The 15,054-nt window shown below is 44.1% G+C and overlaps 1 pseudogene; it reads right to left on the bottom strand.

Annotated features, from left to right (window-relative positions):
- Window positions 1-8,529: 8,529 nt before the first annotated feature.
- On the bottom strand, window positions 8,530-8,647 carry LOC126102281 (5S ribosomal RNA; annotated as a pseudogene).
- Between the last annotated feature and the right edge of the window lie 6,407 nt (window positions 8,648-15,054).

Below are 15,054 nucleotides of genomic sequence, written 5' to 3'. Positions count from 1 at the left end.
ATATGGGCGGAAACAGCAAGAAAGAAAAGTTAGGATGTAAGCGCAACTGTGGAGCAGATATCATTTGAGGTGGGACACAGGTCAGATATGCACAACCGTAGGTAAGAAAATTGGCTGTGTTCTTAGACGGCTAAACTGTAATGTTCCTTATGTGATTTGGGGAACTCGCGAAAAACCTAAATCTGCACGTGTAGACGGAGATTTGAACGCTATTCTTTCCAGTGTACTGATCACTGCGCCACCACACACGTCGTGGAATACTACGGTAACATCTTACTCGGAAACGTATACTGCCTGACAAAGAAGTGAAGTTTCAAGAAGACTTGCTCAAATGACAAGGTAACTTTGTGCTTAAGTGCAACATAGGCATATGTGTAACCGATTGGATTTGTAATACTCTGTGCCAGTTAGCGGGGCCACCAGAGTACATTAGTGTCGTTCATTATTAGTTGTGTTACCAGGCCTGGTTGGAAGCTAAATTGTCACTGCTGATGATACAAGTATCACTATTAATCAAGTAAAAGAAACTCAAATAGAAATGATAGAAATAATGTCTTTGGAAAAGTTATTAATTGGCTTTCTGCTAATGGGCTTGCTCTGAATTTTGCAAAAATGCAGTACATCCAATTTTCCGCTGTAAGGAATACAGGTCGTTCAATAAATATAACCCATCAACAGAAGTCAGTAGTCAGGCTAGAGCATACTAAGTCTTGGGGTGTACATATAGATGAGAATATTAATTTGAAAATTCATATTTGGGATCTCCTAAAGCCACTTGGTTAAGAAACTTTTGCAATCAGAAAAATGGCCAAGTTTGAGGATGTAGAAGTTAATAAGCCAACATACTTTGGGTACTTTCACTCTCTGATGTCATACGGAACAACACTTTAGCGTAAATCAACACAGGCAAAAAGTATTCAGTGCTCGAAACAAAGTGATCAGAATAATGTGTCATAGTCGCACATCTGGTAGGCACCTGTTAAGAGGGTTAGGAATTCTTACAACATCCTAACAGTATATTCACTCAGTAATGAAATTTGTTCTCAACGACATGGAACAGTTTCAAAACTTCAGTGACATTCACGATTATAATACCAGAAGAAAGAAAGACTTACATTACATCTACATGGATACTCTGCAAATCGGAGGGTTCATCGAACCATCTTCACAATTCTCTATTATTCATGTCTCGTATAGCGAGTGGAAAGAATGAACACCGGTATCTTTCCGTGTGAGCTGTGATGTCCGTTATTTCATCAAGGTGATCGTTTCTCCCTATGTAGGTTGTCGTCAACAAAATATTTTCACATTCAGAGGAGATAGTTGGTGATTGGAATATGGTGAGAAGATTCCTCCGCAACAAAAACCGCCTTCGTTTTAAAGATGTCCATCCCAAATCCTGTATCATTTCTCTGATACTCTCTCCCCTATTTCACGACAATACAAAACGTGCTAGTCTTCTTTGAAATTTTTCGATGTACTCCGTCAATACTATCAGGTAAGGATTCCCAACTGCGCAGCAGTATTCTAAAAGAGGACGGTCAAACGTAGTGTAGGCAGTCTCTTTACTAGATCTGTTACATTTTCTAAGTGTCCTGCCAATGGAAAGTAGTCTTTGGTTTGCCTTCCCACGATATTTTCTATGTGTTTCTTCCATTATAAGTTGTTCGCCACTGTAATTCTTAGGTATTTAGTTGATTTTATGGTCTTTAGACTTGATTGATTTATCGTGTAGCCGAAGTTAGATTCCTTTTAGCACTCATGTGGATGGCTTCACACTTTTCGTTATTTACGTTATTTAACCTACCTTTGGCACAGAAGGGGTAAAATATTCTGCTGTAAAATTTTCCGATAAAATACTAGATGAAGTGAAATGTCTGACAGACAGCAATAATATACTACTGGCCATTAAAATTGCTACACCACCAAGATGACGTGCTACAGAAGCGAAATTTAACCGACAGGAAGAAGATGCTGTGATATGTAAATGATTAGCTTTTCAGAGCATTCACACAAGGTTGGAGCCGGTGGCGACACCTATAACGTGTTGACATGAGGGAAGTTTCCAACCGATTTCTCATACACAAACAGCAGTAGACCGGCGTTGCCTGGTTGCAACGTTGTTGTGATGCCTCGTGTAAGGAGGAGAAATGCGTACCATCACGTTTCCGACTTTGATAAAGGTCGGATTGTAGCCTATCGCGATTGCGGTTTATCGTATCGCGACAGTGCTACTCGCGTTGGTCGAGATCCAAGTACTGTTAGCAGAATATGGAATCGGTGGGTTCAGGAGGGTAATTCGGAACGCCGTGCTGGATCCAAACGGCCTCGTATCACTAGCAGTCGAGATGACAGGCATCTTATCCGCATGGCTGTAACGGATCGTGCAGCCACGTCTCGATCCCGGAGTCAACAGATGGGGACGTTTGCAAGACAACAACCATCTGCACGAACAGTTCGACGACGTTTGCAGCAGCATGGACTATGAGCTCGGAGACCATGGCTGCGGTTACTCTTGACGCTGCATCACAGAGAGGATGGCCTGTGATGGTGTACTCAACGACGAACCTGGGTGCGCGAATGGCAAAACGTCACTTTTTCGGATGAATCCAGGTTCTGTATACAGCATCATGATGGTCGCATCCGTGTTTGGCGACATGGCGGTGAACGCACATTGGAAGCGTGTCTTCGTCATCGCCATACTGGCCTATTACCCGGCATAATGGTATGCGGTGCCATTGGTTATACGTCTCGGTCACCTCTTGTTCGCATTGACGGCACTTTGAACAGTGGACGTTAGATTTCAGATGTGTTACGACCCGTGGCTCTACCCTTCATTCTATCCATGCGAAACCCTACATTTCAGCAGGATAATGCACGACCGCATGTTATAGGTCCTGTACGCGCCTTTCTGGATACACAAAATGTTCGACTGCTGCCCGGGCCAGCACATTCTCCAGATCTCTCACTAATTGAAAACGTCTGGTCAATGGTGGCCGAGCAACTGGCTCGTCACAATACGCCAGTCACTACTCTTGATGAACTGTGGTATCGTGTTGAAGCTGCCTGGGCAGTTGTACCTGTACACGCCATCCAAGCTCTGTTTGACTCAATGCCCAGGCGTATCAAGGCCGTTTTTACGGCCAGAGGTGGCTGCTCGGGGTACTGATTTGTCAGGATCTATGCACCCAAATTGCGTGAAAATGTGAAGGACTGGGAGACGCCACACACTCGTGTGAGACATAGTCTGAATGATGACTCACTGACGGTTTCCATTCGTCTGGCTGGTCGAAGCGTGCAATATTTTGGGACATTCAGATGTGAGATAGGACGTTTGTTGGACTGCGTGGGAATGTGAGGGTAGGAATATTTGACGTCAAGGTTCTGGTTGGCCACGTCTGATCACCACAAGGGAGGATGGGATCGGAGTGTTGTGCACCAATCTCGTCAACCCCTTCATATTTGCACCTGCCATCCCAGAACAAATGATGGACTGCCTGCAGCCTTCTGTGTCACCTGGCATCGGTGGCTGGAGACAAGCATGAGCTGGAATTACTGTCGCACGCATAGACTGCTGTTACACGCACGGCTGCGTTTGGATTGGTGCCTCGACTGAGAACCACAGGCCGATGATGACTGCCATTTAAATTATTCAGTGTACAATCACGGTTCTACACAGCTCTAGATGACCACCGTCGGTGATTATGACTGTGACCTGCGCAGAGGTTTCACTTTTTCCAGTGTAATGGAGATGTATAGCTGTGTTCCTCTTGGCGTCACGGCTTCGGGAGCCGTCACGCGTAACTTCAGGGCGTGGCTGGTACTGACTGAGAGAACTCTGATGGCGCAACAGAACCTCATTAACTTCCTTAGTCCTCATGTTTTACATCCCTCGTGACAGTACCATGGTAGAACTTTTCAATAGGACGAGGCTGTACGTACTTGGCACGTATCTCTATTAACTGTGTGTGCGTGTGGTTGAGGTATTTCCATGGACAAAAAGATCCCCAATCTGTTCCCCATAGAACACGTGTTGAACCAGCTCCGTTTCTGTGCCACTGTCAAGGATCGGGCTACATTGCCTCAAGAGAGGATACCGCAGCGTTATGACACTCTTCCCAACCGAATCGGTGTATGCATCCCGGTCAAAGGGGAAGCAACGCCATACTGATGTGTGAGGGCCTACTGCCAAAGTTTTTGCAGATTTGACTTGACGATATAATGACTGTAATAACGTCATATACAACGTCATATACAACCCATGACATATCATTTTATTGGCTCATCCTCTTCTGGGTGCATCGCTTTTTCTGTGAGTTAGTGTGCATCTGTACTCCGCAAACAAATTTCGGTGTTTGGCAAAAGTTACTTTTCGTACTACTGTCACTTTGCCCTAATTTTACTTTCATTGTCCTTTCGTCAGTTATACTCACGAGGAAGGTTCAAAATGGTTCAAATGGATCTGAGCACTATGCGACTTAACTTCTGAGGTCATCAGTCGCCTAGAACTTAGAACTAAATCAACCTAACTAACCTAAGGACATAACACACATCCATGCCCGAGGCAGGATTCGAGCCTGCGACCGTAGCGGTCGCTCGGCTCCAGACTGTAGCGCCTAGAACCGCACAGACACTCCGGCCGGCTACGAGGAAGGGATATACTGGTTGACTCTTCTAGGAACGTACGCTCTCGGACCACTGACAGTAAACCACATCATGATGAGAGCACCTCCTTCAAGTTGGCAGAGCATCTCCTTGACGCTTTCGTGCTTACTGAGTGAACACGTATTAGTAATATCTGGTGCGATCCCAGCCTGAAAAGCAATATTCAAGTATCGAGGAACGAGGATTTTCGAAGCTACCTCTTTCTGAGTAGACTGCACTTCCTGAGAATTCTTCCAGTAAATCTCCGCAAGTGGCTGACATGTGATTAGTTTTAGGTGTCCTTCCACTTTGCCTCTCTCCGGACCCATACTCCTAGACTCTTGTTCATAAGAATCAGGGAAACACGAGGCTCAACGTCCTATGTGTTAAATCTATTTTCATACAGGCGATTCCTATGGTCTTACTGCATGGCTTAAGATCTTTGCTTTTAATGTTGCCTCCAATTACTATCATTCGGCATCTATTGGTTATGTTATGCATTACACTGTCAGGTGCTTCCTCTGAAGGAAGTGAGTAAAAAATAGTTCAAATGTCTCTAAGCACTATGGGACTTAACATCTGAGGTCATCAGTGCCCTAGACTTAGAACTTAACCCTAACTAACCTAAGGACATCACACACATCCATGCCCGAGGCAGGATTCGAACCTGCGACCGTAGCAGCAGCGCGGTGCCAGACTGAAGCGCCTAGAACCGCTTGGCCGAAAGTGAGTGCCGGTGTCCCAGTGCTTTCTAGTGAGGTACACAGATATACAATGAGACGCTTAAATGCTGTGAAAGCTGGAAAGGCGGTCTTTTTGATCCAAAAACCGATGGACTTTCGGTCGTGTTGCTGCAGATGCCGATGAAGTTCCATGTTTGTGGACACGCTGCAGGGAAACAGGTCAGTACACAAGGCGGGCTGGACAATGCCATAGACGTATTGAATTCTACCTGAGACCGATATCTGGCCGTCTCTGCGTTGCGGCGTCATACGGATACGCCAGTGTACCGCGAGACCATCTCAGAAGGACCACTGGAGGCGCTGTGTCCGATGAGAGTGTAATTAACAGGTTGGGAGAAAGGACCTTAAGACCCAGACGTCCAGTTCAAGGGCCCCACTTGACACGACAACATCTTGCAGCTCACCTACAGTTCTGTCGTTCCCATATAAACTGGCAACTTAGTCGCTGACGGAATGCGTTACTTACAGGCGAGATATCCTCTGACGCAAGGTGACTGCCGTGTTCGTATGCGGAGACCCGTGGTGAGCGGTACCTGCAAACGTTGTCCAGGTAATCGATAGATTGCCAAGCTTCTTTGATGTTGTGGCAAGACTTCAGTGTTCAGCTTCAGTGTTGACAGCCATTCGGATCTTCTCCTTGTTCATCGTCGCCTTACCGCAAGGCATTAAATAGGATAGATCCTGCTAGGCCTTGAGGTGGTTGGTGCATTCGATGATGCCCCTGGATTACTTCTAATGCCGGTGACTATATGGCAGGCTTCAGCAGAGTCGTCTTGCGAAGCTTGGACGTTGAAGTAATGGAACGTCGGACAGTGAGTCCTCAGTATAATATATAAGCAACTATCAGCCTCGATTTCGGTAATGAAATCAACCTTTACCTAGGTTTCAGACCAAGTAATTGAGCCTTGTTCAGCAAATATACCTGAATCTATAATACGTCTAAGAGGGCATGGTCTAGAAATAAAACTAAAACAGCTTGAACAGGCGTAATCCTCAGCATCGTACACGTGTAGGACATGCTTTTATAGACGTGTTCCTGGTCGTCCTGTTCCATTACAGCCTCTCATGGGCTCTCATTGAAGAATGGGAATTCATACTAGAGGATGACTTCCGTGGACATGTACGGAACATGAGTCAGGCAACGATAAACGTTCACGGAGGGCATAGACATTACTGACTTTATCAAAGTCCAATGAAAAGCGCCCAGAATTATAGGACTATGACTTCGTCACCTATCGGACATTTCAGTTCTTTTTATGTAAACGATCAAGGATGTACTGATGTTTCTCCGGCTGCTGTGGCCGAGCGGTTCTAGGCGCTTCAGTCCGAAACCGCGCTGCTGCTACTGTCGCAGGTTCGAATCCTGCCTCGGGCATGGCTGCGTGTGATGTCCTTAGGTTAGTTAGGTTTAAGTAATTCTAAGTCTAGTGGACTAATGACCTCAAATGTTAAGTCCCATAGTGCTTAGAGCCATTTGAACCATTTTTGTACCGATGTTTTGTTTTGTACTTAATTTGTGAAAGGTAAAGGTATAATTTCATAACGTACTCAGTCCTCAATATTTGCTCATTAGAGAACGGCAGACCGCCGAAATCACGTTACATGATGCTTTTGAGAAGTGTATTTTATGGATGTGACTGCCTCCACGATCGTTCTCCAGTCTTGTAATCATACATAAGCAAGCCTTTCTGCCTATTTATACACAGTACGCAACATTTGTTTGAGTGTCAGTGGCCAATCCTTCCTACTAGTGTCGATCCTAACGTCCCGAAATAGACATACGGTATCAGTGCTAATACTCGCTTAAACTGCGCTAATGCGCTGCTCCCGTGGCACGGCACCGTTTCCGTCCGCGTGTCGGTTCTAATGGCTTGGGAGCAACACCGTGCAGCGAAATAATTAAGAAAACCATCGAGCACTTGCAATGAAGCGAACGCGCCGCCGTCAGCAAATGCTCCACAATGAATCGCCATTGTGCGTGACACCGGCGGTTATTCTTCCAGCGCGAACCCCCCGCTCTTATCCGTTACGCGGTGTTTTATGCGTGTTTGGCTTTATAGCGACAACGCAGAAATGATGCGCACCTTTCTTTCCCTTGTCCTGTCAAGCAGTACATTTAAGAGAGCGCCCGCGTTGCTCTTCTGTTTTGCGCATTATTTACAGTTGCTTTATGTATTCTGCGTTGCAACAACGAAAAAATTTCCTTTTTTTTGGCAGAAATTCGAAGCACTAGTCCTTTCAAAATATCACCCGCGCCAGATGTTTTCCGCATTTGTTGCTCGGCAAAATAAGCCGTAGTTGTCTTCTCATTCACTTGTTTCCATCGCAATTGAGGAATTCGCATTCGGAAATGCGAGGCAGCGGAAACTGAAAGAGGTGCGGACCATTCACGCGGTGAGCCGGCTGCGAAGCGCTCAATACGTTGGTGACGCGCTGTAAACACTTGCTGTAGCCGTGCCAAGTGCTGGCTCGTTCGTGGCGCGCCAAAGGAGGAGGTGCTTAAGGGAATGTGTGCACCGCAGGTACAGCGTGCGTGGCGTAGGTGCCTACTTCTGTAGATGCAGGCTGCAGCAGAAAGGTATGTCCTATCGATGTTTCGTTAGCTTCCTGCTATGTCTGAAACACGGATTAGTCAGGATATACTCTCAATCAAAAGAAATGCCCTCTCAGATACCATGTTTCCCCTATGTAACAAATTAGCGACTCAGTCTCACTGCTAATTTACTGGAAAATTGCCTATACAGTAAACACTTACTTTGCGTAACGATTTACGATGGATATGAGGGAAAAATAATGAATTTACAAGAACCTGAATGTCGCAACAATCATCTAACTCTGCATGAAAAGCTGTAAGCACTGTGGCTAATAGCACCGTGCATTTCTGCGAGCATGTGGTCCTAATCTGTAGAGATGCTCAGGAATACAAGGTATCATATAAAAAAGCACACCATCTTCAAGCCACGAGTGGCCTACCGGGACCATCCGACCGCCGTGTCATCCTCAGTGGAGGATGCGGATAAGAGGGGCGTGGGGTCAGCACACCGCTCTCCCGGTCGTTAGATGGTATTCTTGACCGAAGCCGCTACTATTCGGTCGAGTAGCTCCTCAATTGGCATCACGAGGCTAAGGACACCCCGAGAAACGGCAACAGCGCATGGCAGCCTGGATGGTCACCCATCCAAGTGCCGTCCACGCCCGACAGCGCTTAACTTCGGTGATCTCAGGGGAACCGGTGTATCCACTGCGGCAAGGCCGTTGCCTGAAAGGTATCATACAACCAGATTTTTTTTAGAACGAACTGCCACTTAGCCAGCTATGTCATCTTGAACACCTACCTTTCCTGATGGAAGGTCATCCATAGAACCCTGGAGCACTATACACACATTGGCGACTATAGTTTGGATTTTAATTACAGGGGGAAAAAATGAAAAATTTTGCTAAGTGCTGAAGGCAAAGAGTAAGTCATCGTGTGATGACTGTTGCGTGCGAATCGGGTGATTCTTTTAAATAGGAAAGCAGCTGGCAAGGAAAATTATTTGAAAAGAGGTATGAGTATCAATCTATGTAATTGTCTCCAAAGAGAGCAAAATCACGATACTACGTCTAATATTAAAGTTCATGAAACACCTGGCACAACATGGGAGAAAACTGAACACAGATAATTCAGTACAAGACGGAAATCGATTGAGCAAAATTCATTAACGAGGAATATGGCGAGAATGCTCTACTAGCCGGATGAACTGAAAATGATTCTGTACGAAGTATCGGAACCTACTCTCCTCATAAAGCACAAATACTAGATCCCTACGTGGAAGGCCCCACTCCAAGACACGAAAGCTTCAATGCAGTTCTGTACCTTCAGTTTTGGAATACCAACCAAAAAATGATAATGCACGAACTACACGATTTCCGTGAACGAATTACAAATTCATATCACAAATATGGTCACAACGCACCGCGTAAAAGTACATCTTAATATACTGCAAGGCTGCAGACTGCGACCCGCGCCATCAGACTACATAACACGAGTTTCTACTTCGCTCGGAGGAAAACACCAGAGCGCCTTGTTAAACTCATGCCGCGGCATTCTCAGTTCGGCGGCTGCGAGTTGATTGGCTCACACAGAAGGAACTCAAAGAATACTTCCTGAATATTTCACAGACTGCCGTGCTCCAAACTTAAATTCTCAGAAATTTCAGCCTCACGTTAAGACCTATATTCAGTAGCAGTATCTCTTGGCCAGGAATGGCATCTTTTCCTGCGCTGGTCTGCTTATTCCATGCTCTTTATATCCCACAGAACTGTACGACTGAGATCGGGTGATTTAGTACGCCATTCGTGGTGCCATATCTCCATCTACGTCCACACGAATACTCTGCAATTCACACTTATACCCTTGGCAGAGAGGTCACAGAACGACTTTGAAACTATTTCTCGACCGTTCTACTCTTGAATACCAAGCGGAAAAATGAGCACCTCAATTTTCCCTTAAGAGATCTGATTTCTCTTGTTTAATGACGATGGTCACTTCTCCCTTTGTATGTGGGAGTCGATAATGTTTTTTCACATTCAAAGGAGAAATTAGCTGATCGAAATTTCGTAAAAGGGTTCAAAGAAAAACGTCTCTGCTTCAATGATAGAAACCCGAAATTGCTTGTAATAATCGTGAGATTCTCTGCTTTATTTCGCGATAATACGGTACAAAAGGAGCCGGCCTTCTTTGAATTTTTGGATGTCCTCCTTCAGTCCTTCCTGGTAGAGATATCGCTCAGCATTACTTCAGAAGAGTTCGGACTAGTGTAGTGCAAACAATCCGTTTAGCAGATTTGGTGCCTCTTCTAAGTGTTCTTGCAACAAACGCTGCCTTTGGTTCCCTCAATAGCAATATTTTCTGTATGAAGGTTCCAATTCAAATTCTTCGTAACTGTAATCCATAGGTATTTAGATGAATCTAAAATTTTAAAATTTGTCTGATTTGTAGTGTATCCGAAATTTAACGGAAATTTTCTAAATTCTCATCTAGAGTATACTCATCCCCCCCCCCCCCCCCATGAACCATGGACCTTGCCGTTGGTGGGGAGGCTTGCGTGCCTCAGCGATACAGAGAGCCGTACCGTAGGTACAACCACAACGGAGGGGTATCTGTTGAGAGGCCAGACAAACGTGTGGTTCCTGAAGAGGGGCAGCAGCCTTTTCAGTAGTTGCAAGGGCAACAGTCTGGATGATTGACTGATCTGGCCTTGTAACAATAACCAAAACGGCCTTGCTGTGCTGGTACTGCGAACGGCTGAAAGCAAGGGGAAACTACGGCCGTAATTTTTCCCGAGGGCATGCAGCTTTACTGTATGATTAAATGATGATGGCGTCCTCTTGGGTAAAATATTCCGGAGGTAAAATAGTCCCCCATTCGGATCTCCGGGCGGGGACTACTCAAGAGGATGTCGTTATCAGGAGAAAGAAAACTAGCGTTCTACGGATCGGAGCGTGGAATGTCAGATCCCTTAATCGGGCAGGTAGGTTAGAAAATTTAGAAAGGGAAATGGATAGGTTAAAGTTAGATATAGTGGGAATTAGTGAAGTTCGGTGGCAGGAGGAACAAGACTTCTGGTCAGGTGACTATAGGGTTATAAACACAAAGTCAAATAGGGGTAATGCAGGAGTAGGTTTAATAATGAATAGGAAAATAGGAGTGCGGGTAAGCTACTACAAACAGCATAGTGAACGCATTATTGTGGCCAAGATAGATACGAAGCCCACACCTACGACAGTAGTACAAGTTTATATGCCAACTAGCTCTGCAGTGACGAAGAAATTGAAGAAATGTATGATGAAATAAAAGAAATTATTCAGATAGTGAAGGGAGACGAAAATTTAATAGTCATGGGTGACTGGAATTCGAGTGTAGGAAAAGGGAGAGAAGGAAACGTAGTAGGTGAATATGGATTGGGGCTAAGAAATGAAAGAGGGAGCCGCCTGGTAGAATTTTGCACAGAGCACAACTTAATCATAGCTAACACTTGGTTTAAGAATCATGATAGAAGGTTGTATACATGGAAGAACCCTGGAGATACTAAAAGGTATCAGATAGATTATATAATGGTAAGACAGAGATTTAGGAACCAGGTTTTAAATTGTAAGACATTTCCAGGGGCAGATGTGGACTCTGACCACAATCTATTGGTTATGACCTGTAGATTAAAACTGAAGAAACTGCAAAAAGGTGGGGATTTAAGGAGATGGGACCTGGATAAACTGAAAGAACCAGAGGTTGTACAGAGTTTCAGGGAGAGCATAAGGGAACAATTGACAGGAATGGGGGGAAGAAATACAGTAGAAGAAGAATGGGTAGCTTTGAGGGATGAAGTAGTGAAGGCAGCAGAGGATCAAGTAGGTAAAAAGACGAGGGCTAGTAGAAATCCTTGGGTAACAGAAGAAATATTGAATTTAATTGATGAAAGGAGAAAATATAAAAATGCAGTAAGTGAAGCAGGCAAAAAGGAATACAAACGTCTCAAAAATGAGATCGACAGGAAGTGCAAAATGGCTAAGCAGCGATGGCTAGAGGACAAATGTAAGAATGTAGAGGCTTATCTCACAAGGGGTAAAATAGATACTGCTTACAGGAAAATTAAAGAGACATTTGGAGAAAGGAGAACCACTTGCATGAATATCAAGAGCTCAGATGGAAACCCAGTTCTAAGCAAAGAAGAGAAAGCAGAAAGGTGGAAGGAGTATATAGAGGGTCTATACAAGGGCGATGAACTTGAGGACAATATTATGGAAATGGAAGAGGATGTAGATGAAGACGAAATGGGAGATACGATACTGCGTGAAGAGTTTGACAGAGCACTGAAAGACCTGAGTCAAAACAAGGCCCCCGGAGTAGACAACATTCCATTGGAACTACTGACGGCCTTGGGAGAGCCAGTCCTGACAAAACTCTACCATCTGGTGAGCAAGATGTATGAAACAGGCGAAATACCCTCAGACTTCAAGAAGAATATAATAATTCCAATCCCAAAGAAAGCAGGTGTTGACAGATGTGAAAATTACCGAACAATCAGTTTAATAAGCCACAGCTGCAAAATACTAACACGAATTCTTTACAGACGAATGGAAAAACTGGTAGAAGCCGACCTCGGGGAAGATCAGTTTGGATTCCGTAGAAATGTTGGAACACGTGAGGCAATACTGACCTTACGACTTATCTTAGAAGAAAGATTAAGGAAAGGCAAACCTACGTTTCTAGCATTTGTAGACTTAGAGAAAGCTTTTGACAATGTTGACTGGAATACTCTCTTTCAAATTCTAAAGGTGGCAGGGGTAAAATACAGGGAGCGAAAGGCTATTTACAATTTGTACAGAAACCAGATGGCAGTTATAAGAGTCGAGGGACATGAAAGGGAAGCAGTGGTTAAGAAGGGAGTAAGACAGGGTTGTAGCCTCTCCCCGATGTTTTTCAATCTGTATATTGAGCAAGCAGTAAAGGAAACAAAAGAAAAATTCGGAGTAGGTATTAAAATCCATGGAAAAGAAATAAAAACGTTGAGGTTCGCCGATGACATTGTAATTCTGTCAGAGACAGCAAAGGACTTGGAAGAGCAGTTGAATGGAATGGATGGTGTCTTGAAGGGAGGATATAAGATGAACATCAACAAAAGCAAAACGAGGATAATGGAATGTAGTCGAATTAAGTCGGGTGATGTTGAGGGTATTAGATTAGGAAATGAGACGCTTAAAGTAGTAAAGGAGTTTTGCTATTTGGGGAGCAAAATAACTGATGATGGTCGAAGTAGAGAGGATATAAAATGTAGACTGGCAATGGCAAGGAAAGCGTTTCTGAAGAAGAGAAATTTGTTAACATCGAGTATAGATTTAAGTGCCAGGAAGTCATTTCTGAAAGTATTTGTATGGAGTGTAGCCATGTATGGAAGCGAAGCATGGACGGTGAATAGTTTGGACAAGAAGAGAATAGAAGCTTTCGAAATGTGGTGCTACAGAAGAATGCTGAAGATTAGATGGGTAGATCACATAACTAATGAGGAAGTATTGAATGGGATTGGGGAGAAGAGAAGTTTGTGGCACAACTTGACCAGAAGAAGGGATCGGTTGGCAGGGCATGTTCTAAGGCATCAAGGGATCACCAATTTAGTATTGGAGGGCAGCGTGGAGGGTAAAAATCGTAGGGGGAGACCAAGAGATGAATACACTAAGCAGATTCAGAAGGATGTAGGTTGCAGTAGGTACTGGGAGATGATGAAGCTTGCACAGGATAGAGTAGCATGGAGAGCTGCATCAAACCAGTCTCAGGATGAAGACCATAACAACAACAACAACATCTAGAGGACTGCACACTTATCATTGCTTCGGGTCAAACGAAAATTTTCACACCATACCAGTATCTTATGTACGTCATTTTGTATTTCGCGTTAATTAACTGCGATCTCACTAGACGGTAAACAACAGCGCAATCTGCAGACAACCTAAGAGGGTGCTCAAATCGTCTCCTAAATCATTTATGTATATTGAAAACAGCAGGGAGTCTATAATATTTCCTTGGGAAACGCCATATATCACTTCCCGTTCACTAGATGACTTCGCGCCGATTCCTACGAACTGCGACCTTTTAATAGGAAATACGAATCCAATCGCGGAGCTGACTCGATACTCCATAGGCATGCAGTATGATTCAATGAAACTTGTGAGGAACGAGTTCAAAAGCCTTCTGGAAATATATAAATATGGAATCAATTTGAAATCCCCTGTCTATAGCTTCATGTGAGTAACGATCTGGTTGTGTTTCACAAGAACGATATTTTCTGAATCCGCACTGGCTATGTGTCAGTACATCATTATTTTCGAGGCACTTCATAATGTTCGAAAATAGAGTAAGTTCTAAAATCATATTGCAAATCGATTTCAGTGATATCGGTCTATAACTCAGCAGGTTATTCATATTTTCTTTTTTGTGTATTGGTGTGTCCTGTGGAGTTTTTCATTCTTTAGGTAAAGATGTTTTGTTGAGCGAGAGGCTGTACATGATTGCAAAGAATGGATCTGTTTCATCAGTATACTCCAAAAGAAACCTAACTGGCATATAATGTGGACGATACTTCCCGTTGTCGAGTGACTGAAGCTGCTTCACTACACCGAAGCTAGGGACTTCTAAATTACTCAAGTTTGCAGCTGTTGTTAATTCGAATTCTGGAATGGTTATTGCATCTTCTTTGGTGAAGATATTTCGGAAATCCGTGTTAAGTATCTCCGATTTTGTAGCACTGTCGTCGGTGTCGTTACTAATGCTGTCACCCAGTGAAGTTGTTGACTATGACGTTCCGCTGGTATACTTTGAATAAGACTAGAATTTCTTTCGATTTTCTACCAAATTTCGAGACAAACTATCCAAAGCATCTCACACTAAAGTCCGCGCTAAATTTTGAAGTTCTGTAAAAGCGTTGCCAGTCTTGGCGATTTTGCTTACTTTTAAATTTAACATACTTCTTTCTTCGCTCCTGTAACGGTGTCGTAACCGGTATCGTGTACCACGGACAATCAGGTACATCTCCTATTAAGTTCATGGGTGTGCATGACTCAGGAAACATGGGCATAGCCTTGTAGAGACGATTGTTATTGAGGCTGGAGATAGTAGTATCCACAACACACTCAA

The sequence above is a fragment of the Schistocerca cancellata genome, chromosome 9 (assembly GCF_023864275.1).
Source record: "Schistocerca cancellata isolate TAMUIC-IGC-003103 chromosome 9, iqSchCanc2.1, whole genome shotgun sequence".
Taxonomy (NCBI): Eukaryota; Metazoa; Arthropoda; class Insecta; order Orthoptera; family Acrididae; genus Schistocerca; species Schistocerca cancellata.
The sequence above is the reverse complement of the archived record's forward strand: the minus strand, read 5'-3'. Positions and strand labels throughout refer to the sequence as shown.